Source organism: Nannobrachium achirus (assembly GCF_963921795.1).
Source record: "Nannobrachium achirus genome assembly, chromosome: 8".
Classification (NCBI taxonomy): Eukaryota; Metazoa; Chordata; class Actinopteri; order Myctophiformes; family Myctophidae; genus Nannobrachium; species Nannobrachium achirus.
The window spans coordinates 45,214,060-45,234,742 of NC_137817.1; positions in this window are offsets into that span (position 1 = coordinate 45,214,060).

Consider the following 20,683-nt stretch of genomic DNA (forward strand, 5'->3'; position numbering starts at 1 on the left):
TACCGATTTGTGCGCTCATTTTGGCAGCGACCGGGCCAATGGCGACTGAGATTAGGTGGTAACAAACTGCGAGGACACACACACACACACACACACGGACGCACGGACGGACGGACGGACGGACGGACGGACGGAGGGGAAAACATACTCTCCCCCATGCCTTCGGCTGGTGGAGACAATAATGCAACCTACGTTTTTACACAAACTAAATGATTGTTCATTGTACAGTTTACTCTCTTGTTCGATATGGGCACTACTATAAAGAACTACAGTATGCAAGCTGCTTTGTTTTGGGCCACCTGTAATCTGTTCAAATTAGTTCCTGTTGTGTTGGACCAAATCACTGAACAATAATCTATATGTGATAACACTTTTGTTTTACCATAGCAACCACATATTAGACCCTAGCGACCATTGTTTTCCTCTAGCACCACACCTGTTTGACCCTAGAAACCAATTAACTCTTGACACTAATACTTAACACAAACAATACTTAAGATCAACAGTCATCTCCCTATACAGTACCTTAAATGAAGCCAGGCCCCAGCCAGCCTGTATGTGGACTACATTTCTTGTACTGTTGTTTGTCTAGTTTGAAAGTTCATGAACCACAATCAATGCCCACACATGCACGCACACTTGCATGCAAGAGGCTGAGGTTTGGTACATAGGCTACTGCTATAGGTTATAACATATGATTTGTTTAGATTGTGCTGGCATTCTTTCACATCAACTCAAAGGAGAGAGCAGCATCTGTCAAAAAATGACTTATCACGATTTAACTATTGAAGATATCTCACCAATATTTAGAGTTACATCACAGCAAGGTAACTGCTAAATGTAAACCTCTACTTAAGTGTCATTTTGTTTTAACAAATCATGAATGTGTTGCTCTTTTATTTCACCCAGCCCATGTAGATATACATTTGCAAATATAAAAAACATGCATGATTATACTATTCAGATGCACTGTACAGTACCTACTGTATGTAACACTACTTCCAATTAACCCAAAATGTGAATAAAGTAGCATGTTGAGAGACCTCGATAGAGCACACCTCCAAAAGCACTTTCTCTTCTGGGAACACAACAAATTGAAAATGTTAGCTGTATGTTGTACAAATGCGACTACCCCGGACAGCAATGGGAAAGGATATTATTTTAACTGGTGTCATGTTTGGTGGGCAAGAAAAGAATAGAGTCTGCAACACTGGTAAATACTCAGCTCCGTTTTATTGCTCCAACGTTTCTTCAGGAATAATATACAGGGAAATGGGTGTGTACCATTATAAAGACTAGCTTCCACTGTGATAGGCTATAACAATGAGTGGTGATTGGAACCACCTGAGCTCATACCAATCAGACCATTTCTCCAATAACACAAGGCAATAGTAAACACAAGCCCAACAGGTTTGCATAATATGTACATGAATCTTAGATATGAAGAAATACAAAATGGATGAATACAACAATCTAGTGATCAAAATCAGGATAATCAAATGTTTGGTGGGCAACCTCCCCAGATCCTCTATCAAACTAAACATACTCTTAAATAAAGGCAAGTCAAGTCATCATGTCACCTTTATTTGTATAGCACATTGAGAGTGAGAGAAAAGAAAAGAAAACTGAAGTTGACTCAATATGATTTCCATTCAATATAAAATTATATAGCCTAGACCCCATAAAATAAAGCAAGAAACATAAAATAATGATAATAATATTACAATTTAAACACAAAAGTGAATTACATTCAGTGGTCAAAACAGTTTATGAGTTATAGTTGCCTTCAGACTGAGCAAAGAAAAAAAGAAAAAACAAACAACAGAGAAGAGTTGAGTTTTTTGGTTTGGCGTTAAACATTTTCAATGGTGGAGCTTTAATTAAGCATTAAACCACATCAAACCCATGCCTAAAAGTAATCACCTTATAGAAATTTCATGAAACCCCTAATCAAAAAGATGATCTGATAGTTAAATATTTATATTATATTAACATTCATATTTATATATAACTAATATAAGTGGTGTCAAATCACCTGCTACTGATCATTTCAGCTTTTGTATACGTTTTACAATAATTAATAGACACATTTAGTTGAGAAACAAATCATGATGGGGGGAAATGATGAAGAACAATGCTATAATTACAATGTCCTTTTCAAAATGCAGTTTTCTCTACCATGAGTATGGACATTTTCCTCCCCAATTTAGTCGTCAGGCCAAATTATTCCTCCCCACACATGTTTCTGTGTTGTCATATCCTAAACTGACTCATCTGCGACGAGAAAGCAGAGCCTTCGTCCTACTACTCCCGCCCAACACTCCCCACTGACAGGTGCCGCACCCAGCCTGTAGGAGTACGTGCAATGACCAATATCACCTTCCCCGACCGGCTTCCCTCCCCCGAAACCGGGCCAACTGTGTTTGTGCAGACGCTGGACAAAGCCGGATGCACAATGGTGGATTCGAATCCCACAACCTCCGAGGTGGTGGGCAGGGACTTTACCACTGCACCACCCGAGCTCCCTAAAATAGCTGAATAATTTAAACATGTTTCTCTGACACAGTGGAAGATGGTAAGAGATCCTATCCTGCTTTCAGAGCCTGTTAACAGCAAGGCAGTTTTCCAGCTTTGTGAATATACAGCAAAGGATGAACAAACACTGACATCAGGACTATTATATATGTGATGGTCAAAACATTAACAGCTGAGCTTATGAGTAATATAGTATCTACTAGTGGGGCTAGAGCAAGGATAATAAAGCTCACTGAAGTCAGTAGCATTATTATCAAGCTGATCAGAATGATTTTAAAAGCCCTTCTCTTCATGTTGTTTCCCTCCCCACTGTCCCTCTGTCGTTCTCCTGGCCCAGGTTGTTTTAGAGCTCTGAGGACAGAGAGGCAGCAGAAAGACACCACAGAAATGCACACAAAGTATACGCCCAGTAAGATGTAAAGTGGTAAACTATATGACTCCCAAAAAAAGGATCCCAAGATGAATGCAAATACCATCAGCCAGACAACGCAGCAGCAGGCCACCCTGTACCGAAGATGCTTGTACTTGAGAAACAGCACAGGGTGGACCACCGCTATGTAACGCTCCACACAGATACAACAATGGAACCATGGAACAGAGAAGAGGGAAAAACCTAAAGCAATGCTTCGAACAATGACAAAATTCAAGTTGCAAGTGAAAACCCATGCCAAGCCAAAGACCGATTCCAGGGAAGAGGTCATCATCACGGAAACAATCAGGATGAGATAGAAGAACTCTGAGGCAATCGTCCCACCAGCTCCACTCAGTATCAGCCACAGAACGTAGCTGTTGATGGGGAGACCCAGGATGAGGTTGATGGCGCTAACAGAAGTTACCAGCGTGTTGTCTAATAATTCGATGTAGAAGTCGAAGGACCAGAAGGTGGGGAAGGTGCAGATGGTGTCATTGAAGTAGAAATTGAAGTAGTAGTGGAAGTCGAAGATGGTGCCATTTAGTGTGTCATCCATCTTAAGGCTCTGTGTTGGCCCTGTAACAGCCCCGTTCAGAAGAGCAAAAAGTTATGATGTCTGGATTTGAGTGCAGTTGACTGAATATGACAATGACACAACAAAACATTTATAACAACTCCTTCTGAAAACAACAACTATTCTAATGAACAATAAACACAAGGTTAAAGTGATCTCACTTTTTGGATGCCGGCAGAGTGTTAGGTGTTTTGGTGAAGTCTCTTCCTCAGACGGTCACTTTCTTCATGATAGCAAATCCTCCAAAATGACTCTCTGCTTTGCCCCCTCTGACCAGTCCCTTCCTTTCTGCTCCTTCCACTGTATTGCTTGTTGCACCCCTGCGCATATAAGTACTTCTTTTGATCGTTATTCCATGGAAATTCATATTGAATCGCCAGGATAGTCATTATGCAAACTTTGCCAATTTGTAGTGCTCGTTGTACAACTGCACACGTGAGCATTTCTTTTGATTGTTATTCCATGGAAATTCATATTTAATAACCAGGACAAGCATGCAAACGTTGCCCTTGGTTAGATAACCTTGAACACAAACACCTATATCCTTTGGGGGGAACATTAACCCAAAATAGCTGATCTAAAAGATTCCTGATGATGGGGAGTCCAAGCGGTCCATGGACAGTTGCAACTCGACTTGAGGTCCCCCTGGGGCACCACACAGGGTTAATCCGGGCCTGCTCCCACCTTATCAATGGACTGGTTTGTCCCCTTCACTTAATAGAGGCCCTATAGTGTGTGCCAGCGGCTACGTCATTGTAGTCCTTAGCGGCCATTTCTTGGGTCAAAACACAGGTGTTTCAATTGTTTGATTGCATAGAACTAATGCTATAGTCTAATCAAAACACCTGTGTAAGGCTGTGTTTACCCAAGAAATGGCCGCTCTTAGAACTACATTTGGCACACCCTATAGGGCTACAGATACCTTCGGACCATAGTGCACCAGATTCAAAAACAGTTTTTCTGGTGAACCCCAAATCCCACTGATAGACCCGTCCCGTCCCCCCAACACCTACCCCCACCCTGCTGATCTGGGGACCCGAACGGGTCCATTTGGTTCCATTTGTACACTCTCAGAGTTATGGGGGTCCTTGCAAATAAAACATTTGAGAACCACTAGTACTAGTTGGAATCTAATGTGCCATACACAGTGTCATAGTAAATAAGTGTCATACATATTCTGAAGAAATCCTGGAGACTGAGATTGAGTAGTTGGGCATTATGATCAAAATAAGAACATTATAATAGTGTGTAAAATAGAAAATTCAAAGACTACCAGGGCTGTATTTTGATTTCTTAAGTACCAGCTCTTAGGCCTTAAATTAAAGGCCTATACATACTGTCTCCGACCACCGAACTTTCCATCTGAGAGTTCTGACTTCTTGACGTGCAGCTTTCCGAACTCTAATTCGGGGTAATGTTTTTCAGAAGATGCGAGTGGCGTCATTTTGTAGTTGAACCGGACCTTTGTGACAAAAAGTTCAGTGGCCTAAGAGCAGGTACTTAAGAAAATTAAAATAGAGCCCCAAGTCTTTGATTGATAACCCCTGGCCATGCTCCATATACAGGTACCGGTATATTAAGTGTGGGAGCCATTTCTCCATTGATCTGGCACCAGTGTTACACGCTTGTGATCAAATATTTTCACATTATTTTAAACAGGGCTTTAAAGTGGCACTATGTAACTTTTTTTAAACAAATGAACACATTTTAAATTTGTCCCATCTGTATCGGTAGAGCAGAGATTCCCACTTGCGTTGTGTCATCACTTCCAATTTTACTTTGTTATACTGTAGCCTGTGTGAGTTCTCTCTCCTGATTGGATAAAATTGTTATCCTGACCTGTATATACATTTCCTGTTAACTAACGAGCTGGAGATACAAGGAGATCCCTGTTACTGAACAAACAGTCTTTAGCATTGGCAAGTACTATCAGAATATAGAGCTATGTAACACTTATTTTAACAAACATCTGTCACTTACCCTACCATTAAGTGCATATTTAAAGTATATTGATTTGAGTTGAGTTTATACAGTGTGTGTGTGTGTGTGTGTGTGTGTGTGTGTGTGTGTGTGTGTGTGTGTGTGTGTGTGTGTGTATATATATATATATATATATATATATATATATATATATATATATATATATATATATATGTATATGTATATATATATATAATTATTCTTCACTGTAGGCCTAATTGTGTGCTCTAGCTTTATTGTAATTATTTCCATTTTTATTGTGGGCTCGCCTGGAAGGCGAGCACACGTATGTTATCTTCATTATTGTGGGCTCGCCTGGAAGGCGAGCACACGTATGTTATCTTCATTATTGTGGGCTCGCCTGGAAGGCGAGCACACGTATGTTATCTTCATTATTGTGGGCTCGCCTATAAGGCGAGCACACTTTAGATATTGTCATTATTTCTATACTAGGCAGGCATATCAAGTATCAAAAAACTTCGGTTCCTTTCTACTCTTACATACTTAGTGAGAAAATGAAAATAAAAACATCAATGTGTTCAGCTTACTGTGGCGAAGTATGCTATTACTTTTTACAGCAATCGGCCAAATGGTGGCGCTGTAGGAAGCCTTCGAAAGTGCGATCTTTGAACAGGTATAGCTCATGCTGTGTTATAAATACAGCCATGAAACCTGTATACTCTTATGCGTCTCCTCATGCCAAACAACTTTTACCCTCTAACTTTTGACCTCTGACCTTTAGGTCTCCCACAATTCGGAATTATATGAAAAACAGTAAAAATCTATCTCTTCCTGGGATTTTCGCGTCAAGTGCACAAAACTTTTTTCACATGAACTTTGGACCAATACGGTCAAACTGTCTGGTCGGATTTCTTTTAAAGTGAAATATAATTTTTTAATAATTCAATCAATATTGCGGTTTTATGCAAATTATTCTTTTGCCTCTAAATCATACATGCAAAGTTACGCGTTCATGGCATTTGGCAAAGATGTAGAGGGTTAGTCAAAATATCACTGAAACCAATCTTATTCCAATTGGCCAAAGGGTGGCGCTATACGAAGCGTTTGAAAATTCAAACTTCAAACGGGCATAAGTCATGACTCGTTTCGTTTGAAGACATGCAACTTGTTACACGCGTGCTTTGACTCGAGCGGAAGACATCTGTGTCGTTGTTAAGTAAGCTCCGCCCTTCGATTTTCCGCCATTTTGAGCACTTTGTAAAACGCGTAAACCCGCTTTTATTCTGGAATTTTCGCTCCACGTGCACAAAACTTTTTTTACGTGAACTTTGGACCGATATCTAAAGATCTGTCAGATCGGATTTCTTTAAAATTGAAACATGCTTTTTTAAATAAATTCCATGAATATTGCAGTTTTAATGCAAATTATTCTTCTGCCTCTAAATCATACATGCAAAGTAACATGTTCATGGCATTTGGCAAAGATGTAGAGTGTTAGTCCAAATATCACTAAAACCAATCTTACCCCAATTGGCCAAAGGGGGGCGCTATATCATTTTGAGCAGTTTGTGAAACGCTTAAACCCGTTTGGATTTTTTTTTTGCAATTTGCATGAAACATTCTACACACAATCTAAGGACCTTTATCTAATATGCCTATGAAGTGCACACACACAAAAAAAATAATAACCAGTAAGACTCCCTAATCGGGAGATAAGCGACCGTAGGTCTCGCTAGAAGAGGGCCATGTGAGAAATGAGGGGTGGGGTCTCCGCGTTGCCTTGGCGGACGAATAGGTACCGGCCCCGGCTCTCCCGGACGCTCCTAGGCCGAGTTAGGGCATTTTATGTGAGCTGCAGTGGAGGGGGTCCTCCACTGGGGGCGCCACCACTTTTGCATCCGTTCTGGAGTAGCAGGAGTGGGTGGTCCCCGGGAATTCCCCGTGAGCAGCCCCGTGGGGGTGGTCATTTGGTCATTTTTGCACATTTGGTATTTTTTTTACACCTGGGGGTCCCCCAGGGACCTGGGGGTCCCTGGAACTCCTTGGGTCCTTGGAGGTTGTAGTTTGGCAGGTAAGGAGTGTGTGTGCAAAATCTGGCATGGATCGGGGCAACGGTTGCGGAGATATGAGCAGGGCAAAAGTGTGACGTCTGACGTGTGACGGACTGACGCACGGACACCTGGTGGAGCTTTCTGTAGTAAGTGCGACCTACGGTCGCAATAATGAATATAGCTGCAAGCAGCGATAAAGTGGCCAAAGCCAAAAACACCTCAAATCATGAACACAGCCTGCAATGTGCGTGAAATCTTGCAAGCACATTCCCAATAGGTCAAGGAACAGATACCACCCTTCTTACATTGGCCTGTTATAGCGCCACCAGCGGGTCAACTTTTGCACAACACATTTTTGGAACAAAATGGACCAATCTTTGACGTCAGTAACGTCAAAGAGAGCACTGCCTGCGATCTTGACATTTTGTACTTTAATAGCCATTGTTTTCTGGCTTGAAGCGAGCCCACAATTGTTTCGAAGGAACAATATTTTTCTAGTTTATCTATCAGTCAGTCAGTATCCTCAAAACTTTGGCGCGATTCATCTCTTAAACGCTTACACCTTTCAACACCATTCAAATTTTTATGTGTTCAGCTTACTGAGGACACGTGTGCTTGTATTTTTGGTTTTGAAATGTTTTGTAGTATAAATATAAAAAAATAAAAATGTTTAACTTTAAGCACCCAATGCATTTCCAATGGGTTTAGTGAGTGGGGACAGAGTGGAGAGAAGGATAATAGACCCATGTTTATGTTAAGGCGCTGTGGCTGCAGTGTTCACACTTCAGATATGCTATCTATATCATTGCGTTCACACAGGTCTGCTCTCTGATTTGATCCAAATGTCTAAGCTGTGTGATGTATAAAACTATAGTTATAGTTAAAACTATAAATAAATGTCCCTCTCCACTCTACTGATTACACAGCTGTGATCAAGAATCAAGTCCGGGCGATGGGATGTAAATCCCATAGCCATATATCCTAGAGCCCGCAGGGACAGTCAGCCATATTAGTGGTTGTTGTTGGTTGTCAGGGAGATATCAAAACCAATGCATTTCCAAGTCAGATCCACAAACACAATAAAAGCCATGCTCCACTCCTCAGTCTGGAGTGGCCACATAGAAGAACGCCTGCGCACTAGACATAGTGGAGGACAGATGTGATCTGGGATTGTTAGCCTACAGTATATGCACTCAATATACTCCACTACAGTTGGAGTCCATTTGACAGTTGCTGGTTCCCAAACACAGAATCAAAAATGTAGATCTAGAACACATAGAATATGTACAGTACAGTAAGGTTCAGTAGAGTACAGTAAAAGTACAGTAAGGTTCAGTAGAGTACAGTAAAGTACAGTAAGGTACAGAAAGGTACAGTACAGAAAGGTACAGTAGAGTACAGTACAGTAAGGTACAGTAAAGTACAATACAGTACAGTAAGGTACAGTAGAGTACAGTAAAGTACAGTAGAGTACAGTAAGGTACAGTAGAGTACAGTAAAGTACAGTATAGTAAGGTACAGTAGAGTACAGTAAGGTACAGTACGGCACAGTAGAGTACAGTACAGTATAGTACAGTAAGGTACAGTAGAGTACAGTAAAGTACAGTACAGTAAGGTACAGTACAGTAAGGTACAGTAGAGTACAGTAAAGTACAGTAAGGTACAGTACAGTAGAGTAGAGTAAAGTACAGTACAGTAAGGTACAGTAAGTTACAGTAGAGTACAGTAAAGTACAGTAAGGTACAGCAGAGTACAGTAAAGTACAGTACTGTAAGGTACAGTACAGTACAGTAGTGTACAGTAAAGTACAGTAACGTACAGCACAGTAAGGTACAGCAAGATACAGTAGTGTACAGTAAAGTACAGTACAGTAAGGTACAGTAAAGTACAATACAGTACAGTAAGGTACAGTAGAGTACAGTAAAGTACAGTAGAGTACAGTAAGGTACAGTAGAGTACAGTAAAGTACAGTATAGTAAGGTACAGTAGAGTACAGTACAGTAAGTTACAGTACGGCACAGTAGAGTACAGTACAGTATAGTACAGTAAGGTACAGTAGAGTACAGTAAAGTACAGTACAGTAAGGTACAGTACAGTAAGGTACAGTAGAGTACAGTAAAGTACAGTAAGGTACAGTACAGTAGAGTAGAGTAAAGTACAGTACAGTAAGGTACAGTAAGTTACAGTAGAGTACAGTAAAGTACAGTAAGGTACAGTACAGTAGAGTAGAGTAAAGTACAGTACAGTAAGGTACAGTAAGTTACAGTAGAGTACAGTAAAGTACAGTAAGGTACAGCAGAGTACAGTAAAGTACAGTACTGTAAGGTACAGTACAGTACAGTAGTGTACAGTAAAGTACAGTAACGTACAGCACAGTAAGGTACAGCAAGATACAGTAGTGTACAGTAAAGTACAGTACAGTAAGGTACAGTACATTACAGTAAGGTGCAGTACAGTACAGTACAGTAAGGTACAGTACGTTTCAGTAAAGTACAGTAATGTACAGTACGGGACAGTAAGGTACAGTACAGTAAAGTACCGTAAGGTAAAGTACAGTAAGGTACGGTACAATACGGTACGGTACAATACGGTATGGTACAGTAAGGTATGATACAGTACAGTACAGTACAGTACAGTACAGTACATTACAGTACAGTACAGTACAGTACAGTAAGGTAAAGTACCATAAGGTACCGTCCACATTATGTTTTAATTTTATTTTGATTTAATTGTCCATAACGTTAAGTTCATGTAATAACACTGCTTGTCTACATTGTATTTCCATTACCATTTTACGTCAGTAAAATGAAAGAGAGCATTGCCTGGGACCTTGACACTTTTTACTATTCTTTTTTTGGTTGGAAGCGAGCCCACACTGTTTCGAAGGAACAGTATTTCTAGTTATGTTTGTTATTTGCAGAATTGCAAATGTTCTTTCATAATGTTGTGAATTACGCTTTGTGCTTGATGTATTGATGATTAATGTTTCATGTAAAGCACCTTGAATTGACTTGTGAAATGTGCTACACAAATGAACAGACATTCAAATAATGATTCATGTGCTGCTCATGATCTATTTTTCAATGCAAAATCTCAGATGCAAAACTCTGTCCCCGACAATGCAGACATCAACCTGTTTGAACTGATAGACTGAACTGGATCTGTTGTTGTTATTGTCACCACAACCTCTAACATTAAAGTCATCGGCCATCTAGCCTCGGAAACCCAGACTTCTTTTGGCGATCGGAATAAAAAGAAGCCTGGGCGATCGCGTTATGATCACTGTTGTAGGAAGTGTAGAATTTCCCTAAACAATCAGAGTGCAGAGAGCGTCCCACCAAATGTGTTGACGTCATGACGCAGCAGCGTTCTCTGCGCTGAGCAGAGGAGCAGAGCGGGGTGGGGGGAGGAGAACACATGCTATTGGCTGGAGACTTGCGGAGAGACTCGCCACGCCCGCCCATCTGCCTACACTAAACTGTTCGCGTTAGGTTAGAGTGTCGGCCATTTGAAAATTGGAAATACTCCAGTAAAGTAAAAGTATCTCAAAATTAATTGTACAGTAATTGAGTACACGTTCTTAGTTACTTTAGAACACAGTGTAGAAACAAATACATAAATTTCAGTTCAGTGATAATCAACTAAAGAAATGTCTTTGTTTCTTTCTTTGTTTCTCTCCAGTCTCAAAATGAACCATATGTTCATATATATAATTATATATATATATATATATATATATATATATATACCGTATATAGGGCTGGGACTTGATTTAAAAAAATAATCTAATTAATCAGAGGCTTTGTAATTAATTAATCGAAATTAATTGCATGTTTAATCGCATATAAATATTTGACCTGAGGAGCATTTTGTTCTAGTAAAACACATTTTGTAGTACGAGTGTTTTAATTTCGCATCCACTGGGCCAAGCAAAGCGCTCTGATCGGCTACTTCTCCCTTTGCGTTTGTTGTCTCTTCTTGGTTGGTGCATCGCAATGATCGGTATGCCCGAAACTGAAGCTTCTGTGGTGCAAACAACTGAGTGCGATTAAAATGTGTTAATTTCTTTAATTGCGTTAATTTTCTGTAATATATATATATATATATATATATATATATATATATATATATATATATATATATATATATATACTCTATATTATACATTACATTTTGTGTAATCATGTGTGATTAATCGTGTATTTAACACCCAGAGGGATGTTTTCCTGAAATTAGCTCTATCAATAACATTTCATTTCATTTGATGAAATTATGATGAACTGAAGCGGACAACAGAAAGAAATGCTCCAAATGATTAAAGTCCTACAGAATGAGGAAGTAGACCAATAAAGCTACATGATTGTGACAGACAAATGAGAAATGTCACAGCTTGTCTGCGTGTTGACGTGTAGACGTGTACACATTTCTATGGGTTTGCCGCTCTGACATCATGCTCTGATGTCACTGTGATGTCCGGCACATTGTCCACGTATCTGTGTATCTCTGAAGGTCACGCCTGACACTGTGGTTTCCTTGACACATCACTATAACATCACAGGTGATATCACAGGTGACATCACCTATGTAAAAGTTCATATATGGGTATTCCCCAGAATCCCTTTTATGCCCATATATGAAGATCCCTGGTGTCATCGATATACATCACTGGCCAGATGGCCAAGACACATCACTGTAACATCACGGGTGATATCACAGGTGACATCACCTATGTAAAAGTTCATATATGGTTATTCCACAGAATCCTTTTTATGCCCATATATGGCGATCTTTGATATCTAACAGGACTTCATATGGGGATGTCCATATATGGAGGAAGACAGCCCATATCTGTGTGGCTGGTTCAGACAAGGATCGTATGGGAATAAATGGGATGTACCATACAGTACATGGATCTCCATATATGGGTACCATGGGTCTCCATATATGGGTAACTGGTCCGATATACATCACTGTAGATGGCCAAGAATTGTCGCATGTCGCCCTGAGGCGTCTTACTAGTTTATACTGTGGCATTACAGGTGGTGTAAGTGATATGTTTTGGTTAATGATTTGCCACAATCTTTTAAAAAGAATAATCTAAAAATGTTATCCCCCCCCCCCCTTTCAAGGTTTCCCATTTGTTTTAACTGTACTTAAACTAACACAAACCCACACAAACACACATAAGTATCAACCAGTGGTTCACATGAGTATCTCCAGTGAATATAAAAAGAACACAAACAGGCACTAAAACATTGTTTTGTAAAAAAAGTAGCCTACATATTATTTATAGAACATAATTCCAGACTGAGGATCACACCAGTGGCGCAGCAGGTGGCTTTGGCTCATACGGTAGAGTGGGTGTCTTGGAATAAGAGGGTTCCTGGCAGTGTTGCCAACTCCCGTGAGAGAAATAAAACTGCCAAAAACAAGCCAAAAACATGACGAATCTTGCGAGAGAAATACGCCAAATTTCACCTCGAATTATATAGTCACATCAACTGAATGTTTGCTTGTTAGATTTGCCAAAGAAGCCGCCAGGTTTTTAAAACTAGCCCAAAAACTCGCAACCCGCGACTCTGCAACCCAAACCAAATGTCACAGTAAATAAGCAGCCTTGACAACACTGGTTCGCAGTTAGATCCCCTGTGTGTGTGAGAGAGTGTGAGTGAGAGTGTTTGTGTTTCATATACTGGATGAACAAAATGTAGTCTTACACATTAAATGAGATGATGGTCATTCTTGACACGGCAACACCAGTTGAATAAATCACTAAAATTCGGAAATGACGATTAGTCATTTTATGTTCAAATGCCTCGTGGAGTAAATCAAAAGATCTTGAGGCAATCAGATGAAAAACACCATATTCCAGTTTTATGAAAGTTGTAAATCGGTCAGATTCGACCTGAATACTCAAGGTTAAATAACACATCATAATCCCAATAACATGCATGATTTGTCATTTGCCACCAAATGCTCCCTCTGTACTATACTGTTAAAAAGAACATCAAAGTAGACATTACATTTACACAACATTATGGACAATCGGAAATGTCAGCACTCTTTTGTCCAAAAGACTCTTTTGTCCAAAAGTCCAATCACAGCCTTTTTTGTTCATCTATAGCAGTGGTTCTCAATCTTTTCAGGCCGCGACCCCCAGAATAATCATATTTTAACCGGGGACCCCCACCCTGATGAGCACTAAGAGTTGAGGAATTACATTTTATATAACACGGTTCTATTGTGAAAATAGCAGATCTACATGCTCACAACGCCTCGCGTTGCAATGCGAGGCGTTGATTGTTATTCCATGGAAATTCAGGATAGTCATTATGCAAACTTTGCCCAGTTGTAGTGCTTGTTGTACAGCTGCACATGCAAGCATTTCTTTTGATTGTTATTCCATGGAAATTCATATTTAATCACCAGGACAAGCATGCAAACTTTGTTCTTGGTTGGATAACCTCAGGCAACAACCACTTGAACACAAACACCTATATCCTATATACCTATATTTGGAACCAAATGGACCCATTCGGGTCCATTTGGTTCCATTTGTACGCTCTCAGAGCTCCATTTGTACACTCTCAGAGTTATGGGGGTCCTTGCAAATAAAACATTTGAGAACCACTAGTACTAGTTGGACTCTAATGTGCCATACATAGTGTCATAGTAAACTAGTAAGATGCCTCAGAGCGACAAGGTTGTGCCATGTCTTGGCCGCCTGTCCAGTGATGTATATGGAGATCCATGTATATACTGTATATGGAGATAGCATATCTCCATATACAGTACATGGATCTCCATATACATACGTGAAACCCCAAACATGCCTACTCAGTTATTCGTTATGTGAAAATCCTATGACGTTTATCACATCTGACATCATACATACAATCCCTTTTATGCCCATACATGAAGATCCCTGTCTGAACTAGCCACACAGATATGGGCTGTCTTCCTCCATATATGGGCATTCCCATATGAAGTCCTGTTAGATATGGGCTTAATTGTGTGCTCTAGCTTTGTTGTAATTATTTCCATTTTTCTGTTTGTTATTTGCAGAATTGCAAAGGTTATTTCATAATGTTGTGGGTTGTGTATTGATGATTAATGTTTCATGTAAAGCACTTTGGATTGACTTGTGAAATGTGCTACACAAATGAACAGACATTCAAATAATGATTTGTGTGCTGCTCATGATCTATTTTTCAATGCAAAATATTAGATGCAAAACTCTGTCCCCGACATCAACCTGTTTGAACTGATAGACTGAACTGGATCTGTTGTTGTTATTGTCACCACAACCTCTAACATTAAAGTCATCGGTCATCAGAAAATTGGAAATACTCCAGTAAAGTAAAAGTACCTCAAAATTGTAGGCTAATTAAGTGCAGTAATTTAGTACATGTTCTTAGTTACTTTAGAACACAGTGTATAGAACCAAATACATACATTTCAGTGTGCAGCGAAATTCTCTCCACATAGTCTCAAAATGAAAAATTAACCACATTTCCAAATACAGTATATATATATGTAACGGAGGTGATCCAAACCTCCCCACCCGGCTTCGAACCCGGGTCTCCCGAGTCCAATAACCATCACTCCAAAGGGATATCCCTAGGGAAACGAGAGCAGATACTAGACTTTTGGGGCTTCAGGCTGGGGCTGCGACTCTCTCCGCCACACTCACCCCCCTTTGACCTCCTCCTACGGGGAAGCCCGGATCGGGGTCACGGCACCAATATAACGGAGGTGATCCGAACCTCCCCACCCGGCTTCAAACCCGGGTCTCCCGTGTGAAAGTCCAATATCCTAACCATCACTCCAAAGGGATATCCCTATGGAACGAGAGCAGATACTAGACTTTTGAGGCTTCAGGCTGGGGCTGCGACTCTCTCTGCCACATATATATATAGGAACATTCTGTATACTATATCTCACACTTTCTCCTTCTAACTTCAAATTGCTGTAATCATGTGTGATTACACCATTAAATGTGTATTCAACACCCAGAGAGTTGTTTTCCTGAAATTATCAATAACATTTAATTTTATTTGATGAAATTATAATGAACTGAAGCGGACAACCTTAGAAAGAAATGCTCCAAAATGCAAGTCAGACAGACTGAGGAAGTAGACCAATAAAGCTACATTTACACTGTGGCATTAAAGTGTAAGTGATATTTTTTGGTTTGCCACAATCTTTTAAAAAGAATGATCTGAAGGTCTATGACCAAAATAACTGAAAATTAAGAAATTGATTTCTAAAAATGTTACCCCCATTCTGGGCATAGACTAGGAATCTCTATTTAACCTTTCTTCAGTGTCTGTTGCAAACCCACGACCCCCCCATTTCAGTGTTCCTCATTTGTTTTAACTGTTCTTAAACTAACACAAACCCAAACCCAAACACTAAAACATTTGTTGTAAAAAAATAGGCTACATATTATTTATAGAACATAATTCCAGACAGAGGTTCACACCAGTGGCACACTTGGCCTTGGCACATAAGGTAGAGTTGGTGTCTTGTAATCAGAAGGTTCCCAGCAGTGTTGCCAACTCTCGTGAGAGAAATTACCGCCAAAAACAAGATGAATTTTGCGAGAGAAATAAGCCGAATTTCACCTTGAAACACAAGCTAAAACAAGCCAAAACATTTAGCCATATATGCCTAATAGAATATTATTAGATGCATTTATCATTATAATTAATATCTAGGTCTATAATAATTTATGCTCAGGTCATTTATTATAACATTACACACTTGAGCCAGGGGCTTAATAAGAGGGCACAGACAGATACTGTCAGTCAATGGGATTCACACTCCTCCCCAAACCTAAGGGGAATTATATAGTCCCATCAAAGAAATGTCACTAAAATTGATCAGAAATGACGATTAGTCGCTTTATGTTCAAATGCCTCATGTGGAGTAAATCAGATGAAAAACACCGGAGGAAGGTTAATTAACGCATCATAAACCCAATAACATGCATGATTTGTTATTTGCCACCAAATGCTCCCTCTGTACTTTTAAAAAAGAACACCAAACATTATGGACGATCTGCTGTTTTCACTACTTTTGTGCGACGGCCTTGAATGATGAAGCAGGGCTTTACTTTGCGAAAGAACGTACACATTTGAAACTTGGACATACGATGTTTCCACCCAACCACGACGATATGCACAATCTATAATTGCACCGGGGCATCCTGACCCAGGAATGAGAAAGAGCATTCTTCACTCTCCCCCAATTTAAGCTGTTCATTATCATTTCTGTGAACAGCGCCAGGGTTAATTGATCAGCAAATGTTTCCAATTGTTTCATTTGTGCTCTCCTCTTATCGTATCATAGTCAATTGTGCAGCCACTTTTGTACTTAATAGAATAAGTAAGCCTTGCCGAGCCATGAGGACCATAGGGCAGGAGCCTATACAGTATCTCCTGTTTCAGTAGCGTGAGGCAGCTTGATGTACAAGTGGACACCCCTCTAGACATGACGCTAATACAGGGACTTACCAATCCAACCCTTCATGCTGAGTGCCAAATACAAAGGGAATACATAATTGCTCATAACAACCACACCAGGGGGTCTAATGAAGTACTGTCAACCTCCTAGACACATGAAAAACAGAGAAAAAGTACAAATCTATGGCACCGCCTCTTTAATGATGCCCTGTTAGGGAGATCCCTGTGATGCTAGGGGGAACAAATCCCTTTTATGCCCATATATGGAGATCCCTGATGTCCACATCCCTGATGTCCACATCACTGTGGCACGACCCTTTAGGGCGAGGTCGCTTGTCGCCCTGAGGCATCTTACTAGTATAAATAACCCTCACTCTAGATGTGAGGTCACCCACATACACAGCACAGATCGCAGTACTTGCGCACTCTGCTGGCAAGTTGGCACCTCGACAGAGCGCAGTCTAGTTAAAACAGTGGTGTGTGACAATGTGACAAATAAATGGTAGGAGGAATCTCTTTGTGTATTTGTGTTTTTAGGAGGAATCTCTTTGTTTTTATTTATGTTTATTGTATGTAATGTTGTTGTTTTTTACCATAATTCTGCAAAATATGAATTAATTAATTAATTCATTCATTCATTCTTAATTAAATCTACATACTAATGTGAAAGGGTGTCTGCCCATGACATGGTCAAGGCAGATGGCCAGGTTTGGTTGAGAAATAAGAGCAAAGACGGGAGAGCATCATTATCGTGTGCGGACCTTTTTTATTCACTTGTTTGTTCTTGGATCCAGCACCGCATAAAAAGTGGGGATGTGCATATCCTATGCCCTTTGTCGGCAGATGGCCACCCACCCTAAAGCCTGGTTCTATAGGGTGGTTAGGTGGGAGGTTTCATACAGCTTTAAGGAGGACTTTTTCCTTGCTTGCTCAGGGCAGGGGTTGGGAGAGGTAACTATGTCGAGTCTCTGCTCTATATGTAAAGTGTCTTGGGGGGAAAAAGAATTGAAATGAGTGTAAGTATAGCCTACAAAATATGAATAATAATAATAAAATAACCCAGTGACTTCCTGACCTGAGCAACCAAGACAAGCTGACCAATTAGAGAAGAGTGCTGTGTATGCTGGTGTTGTCACTGCTCCTACACGGCCCTTATTAGGACTCAGTTCCTGTTCCTCCTTAATTGGTAGGAGGTGGCTGCTGTGTGGTCAAATAATGAAGAACCCCTGACTTTAAACAATAACCACGTTTCAGAGCCAACGCTCTGAGACATAGATTATGGGACCTGGCTTCTCAGTTCTCACCAACCCTGTTTCTCCATGTCGCCTGACGCACACACGCACGTGCGCACGCACACATTAACCTGTGGTCATACTGGGTCAGTGGTAATTTCCTTAAATCATTATAACTTCCTATGTCTTTCTTCTTGCCTATTCGTGTGCTGACCTTTTGTGGCCATACTGTCCTCTATGGCACTGGTCTGTAAGCACAGTGGACACATTTTTGTGGGTCCATTTTTTTCTTCTTTTTTCAACATTTTGTTTTTAATTATTACTTGCTTCACATGATAATTTGGCAACCCAGACAATAAATAGGCCCAACAGGGCAACACATTATAGTCCTGGGGAAACTCTATTTATTACTAGGGTAACGTTTCTGCTTTCCACTTTTCCTGCAACACATTATAGTCCTAAGGAAACTTTATTTATTACTAGGGTAACTTTTCCGCTGCCATTGGAAATTGACAGACAGACAGACTTCTAGGGAAACTTTATAGACTTCTAGGGTAACCGTTTATAGACTGTTTATAGACGTTTATATACTGTTTATTGACTCGTAGGGTATAGTGAATCAATGGGAGTGGGAATCAATAGGGAATCAATTGGTCGAGCTTCACATGACAGTCAGCTTACTGTAGAATATAGTCAACAACCGTCAGCAGCCACACTCGCAATTTAAAATTGCATCTTTCTAGTTATTATTATTGTGGGCTCGCTGAAAGGCGTATGTTATACCAAAACTTTATAGGTCAAATTTATTCTCCTAAAAGAAATGACCGACAGTACAAAGGCAGGGCCCTTAGCCAATGAGGAGCAGACAAAGGGTAGATATTTGTGCCCATACATGGTGTTCCATGCAAGCCCACACTGTTTCGTAGGAACAGTATTTCTAGTTGGTGTGGCTGCCCAACAGGGCAACACAGTATAGTCCTGGGCAAACTTCTATGGTAACTTTTCTAGGGTAACTTTTCCGCTGCCATTGGAAATGGCAGGGATAGAGAATCAATATGGAATCAATAGGGAATCAATGGGAGTAGGAATCAGTAGGGAATCAATGGGAGTGGGAATCATTAGGGAATCAATTGGTCAAGCTTCACATGACAGTTAGCTTACTGTAGAATATAGTCAACAACCGTCAGCAACCACACTCGCAATTTCCAATTGCATCTTTCTAGGCTCACCTGAAAGGCAGAACACTATGTTATCTTCATTATTTATATAGTGAGTTCCGTCGCAGACAGTACAAAGGCGTATCGCTTCGCCTCACAGCTAGAAGGTCCTGGGTTCGATTCCCGCCGGGGGACGCTGTGGGTGCTGGGGGCGTGTTTCTCCCTCCGCATCATCAGCGCCCACACCCTAAGTGGGGTTGGCGATAGGGCCTTTCTGTGTGGAGTTTGCATGTTCTCCCCGTGTCTCCTAGGGTTGATCCCCCCTGTCAGGTGAAAAGAAACAACTTGGACTACTCATGCATTGAAGGAAGCATGAGGTCAGTCCGTTGTCTCCCCAGGCGCGGCAGAGGGAGAGCAGAGCCCAGGATTACATAGGCAATTGGCACTGGGTGAAAATGGGTTGCACAATTCGTGGGATAAAAATTATTAAAAAAAAGACAGTACAAAGGCAGCCAATGAGGTGCAATTGGGGTGTGGAAAATCTGGGAGTGGTGTTAGCTGGGGTATTGGTTCACATGACAGTTAGCACGCTGCAGAATATAGTCACGAGCGAGCCCACACTGTTTGGTAGGAACAGTATTTCTAGTTATTATTATTATTACATATTTTAATTCATATTTGCAGTACCACTATATAAAACTAGACCAGGTCAACCTGGTTGTGCCAGACCCCCTGTCTGTCATCATCATTTATGACATCATGCCTTTTGTAGGCATGTCATCATCATGTCATCATCATATATACCCTTTATATAGAAAACCCGGACCGACAGACATTTGCTTATGTAGGCCCTACCCATTTCATGGGTCTGGCAAATACATTTATTTTCTAAATTTGTCAAACATTTTCAAAAAATAAAATATGTAGAAGAACCCAATGTGATATGACGTGTTGTGAGCTTAAACCATATACTTTGCTGACTGGGGTCCCCCAGGGGTATATCCTACTTGGCCCCCTTTTCTTATATTGGATTAATTAATCCAGCTGCTATCATCAAATCACAATGTGATTAATTAAGGCATTTTTTTAATGGAATAAGTGGTCAGCCTACTACAGCCTACAAATTAGTGGCCACCATTACAGAAAACTATTTAGTACTCAAACCACAACACCCCTTATTATTTGAGCAGTGCTAACCACTCCTACATCTGGCTTTTTTCTGTTTGTACGATGTATTTCCCACTAAATTAATGATATGAACTCATCAAAAGCACTTTTTGTGAGGGTACAGTAGGTACCCTCACAAAAAACATG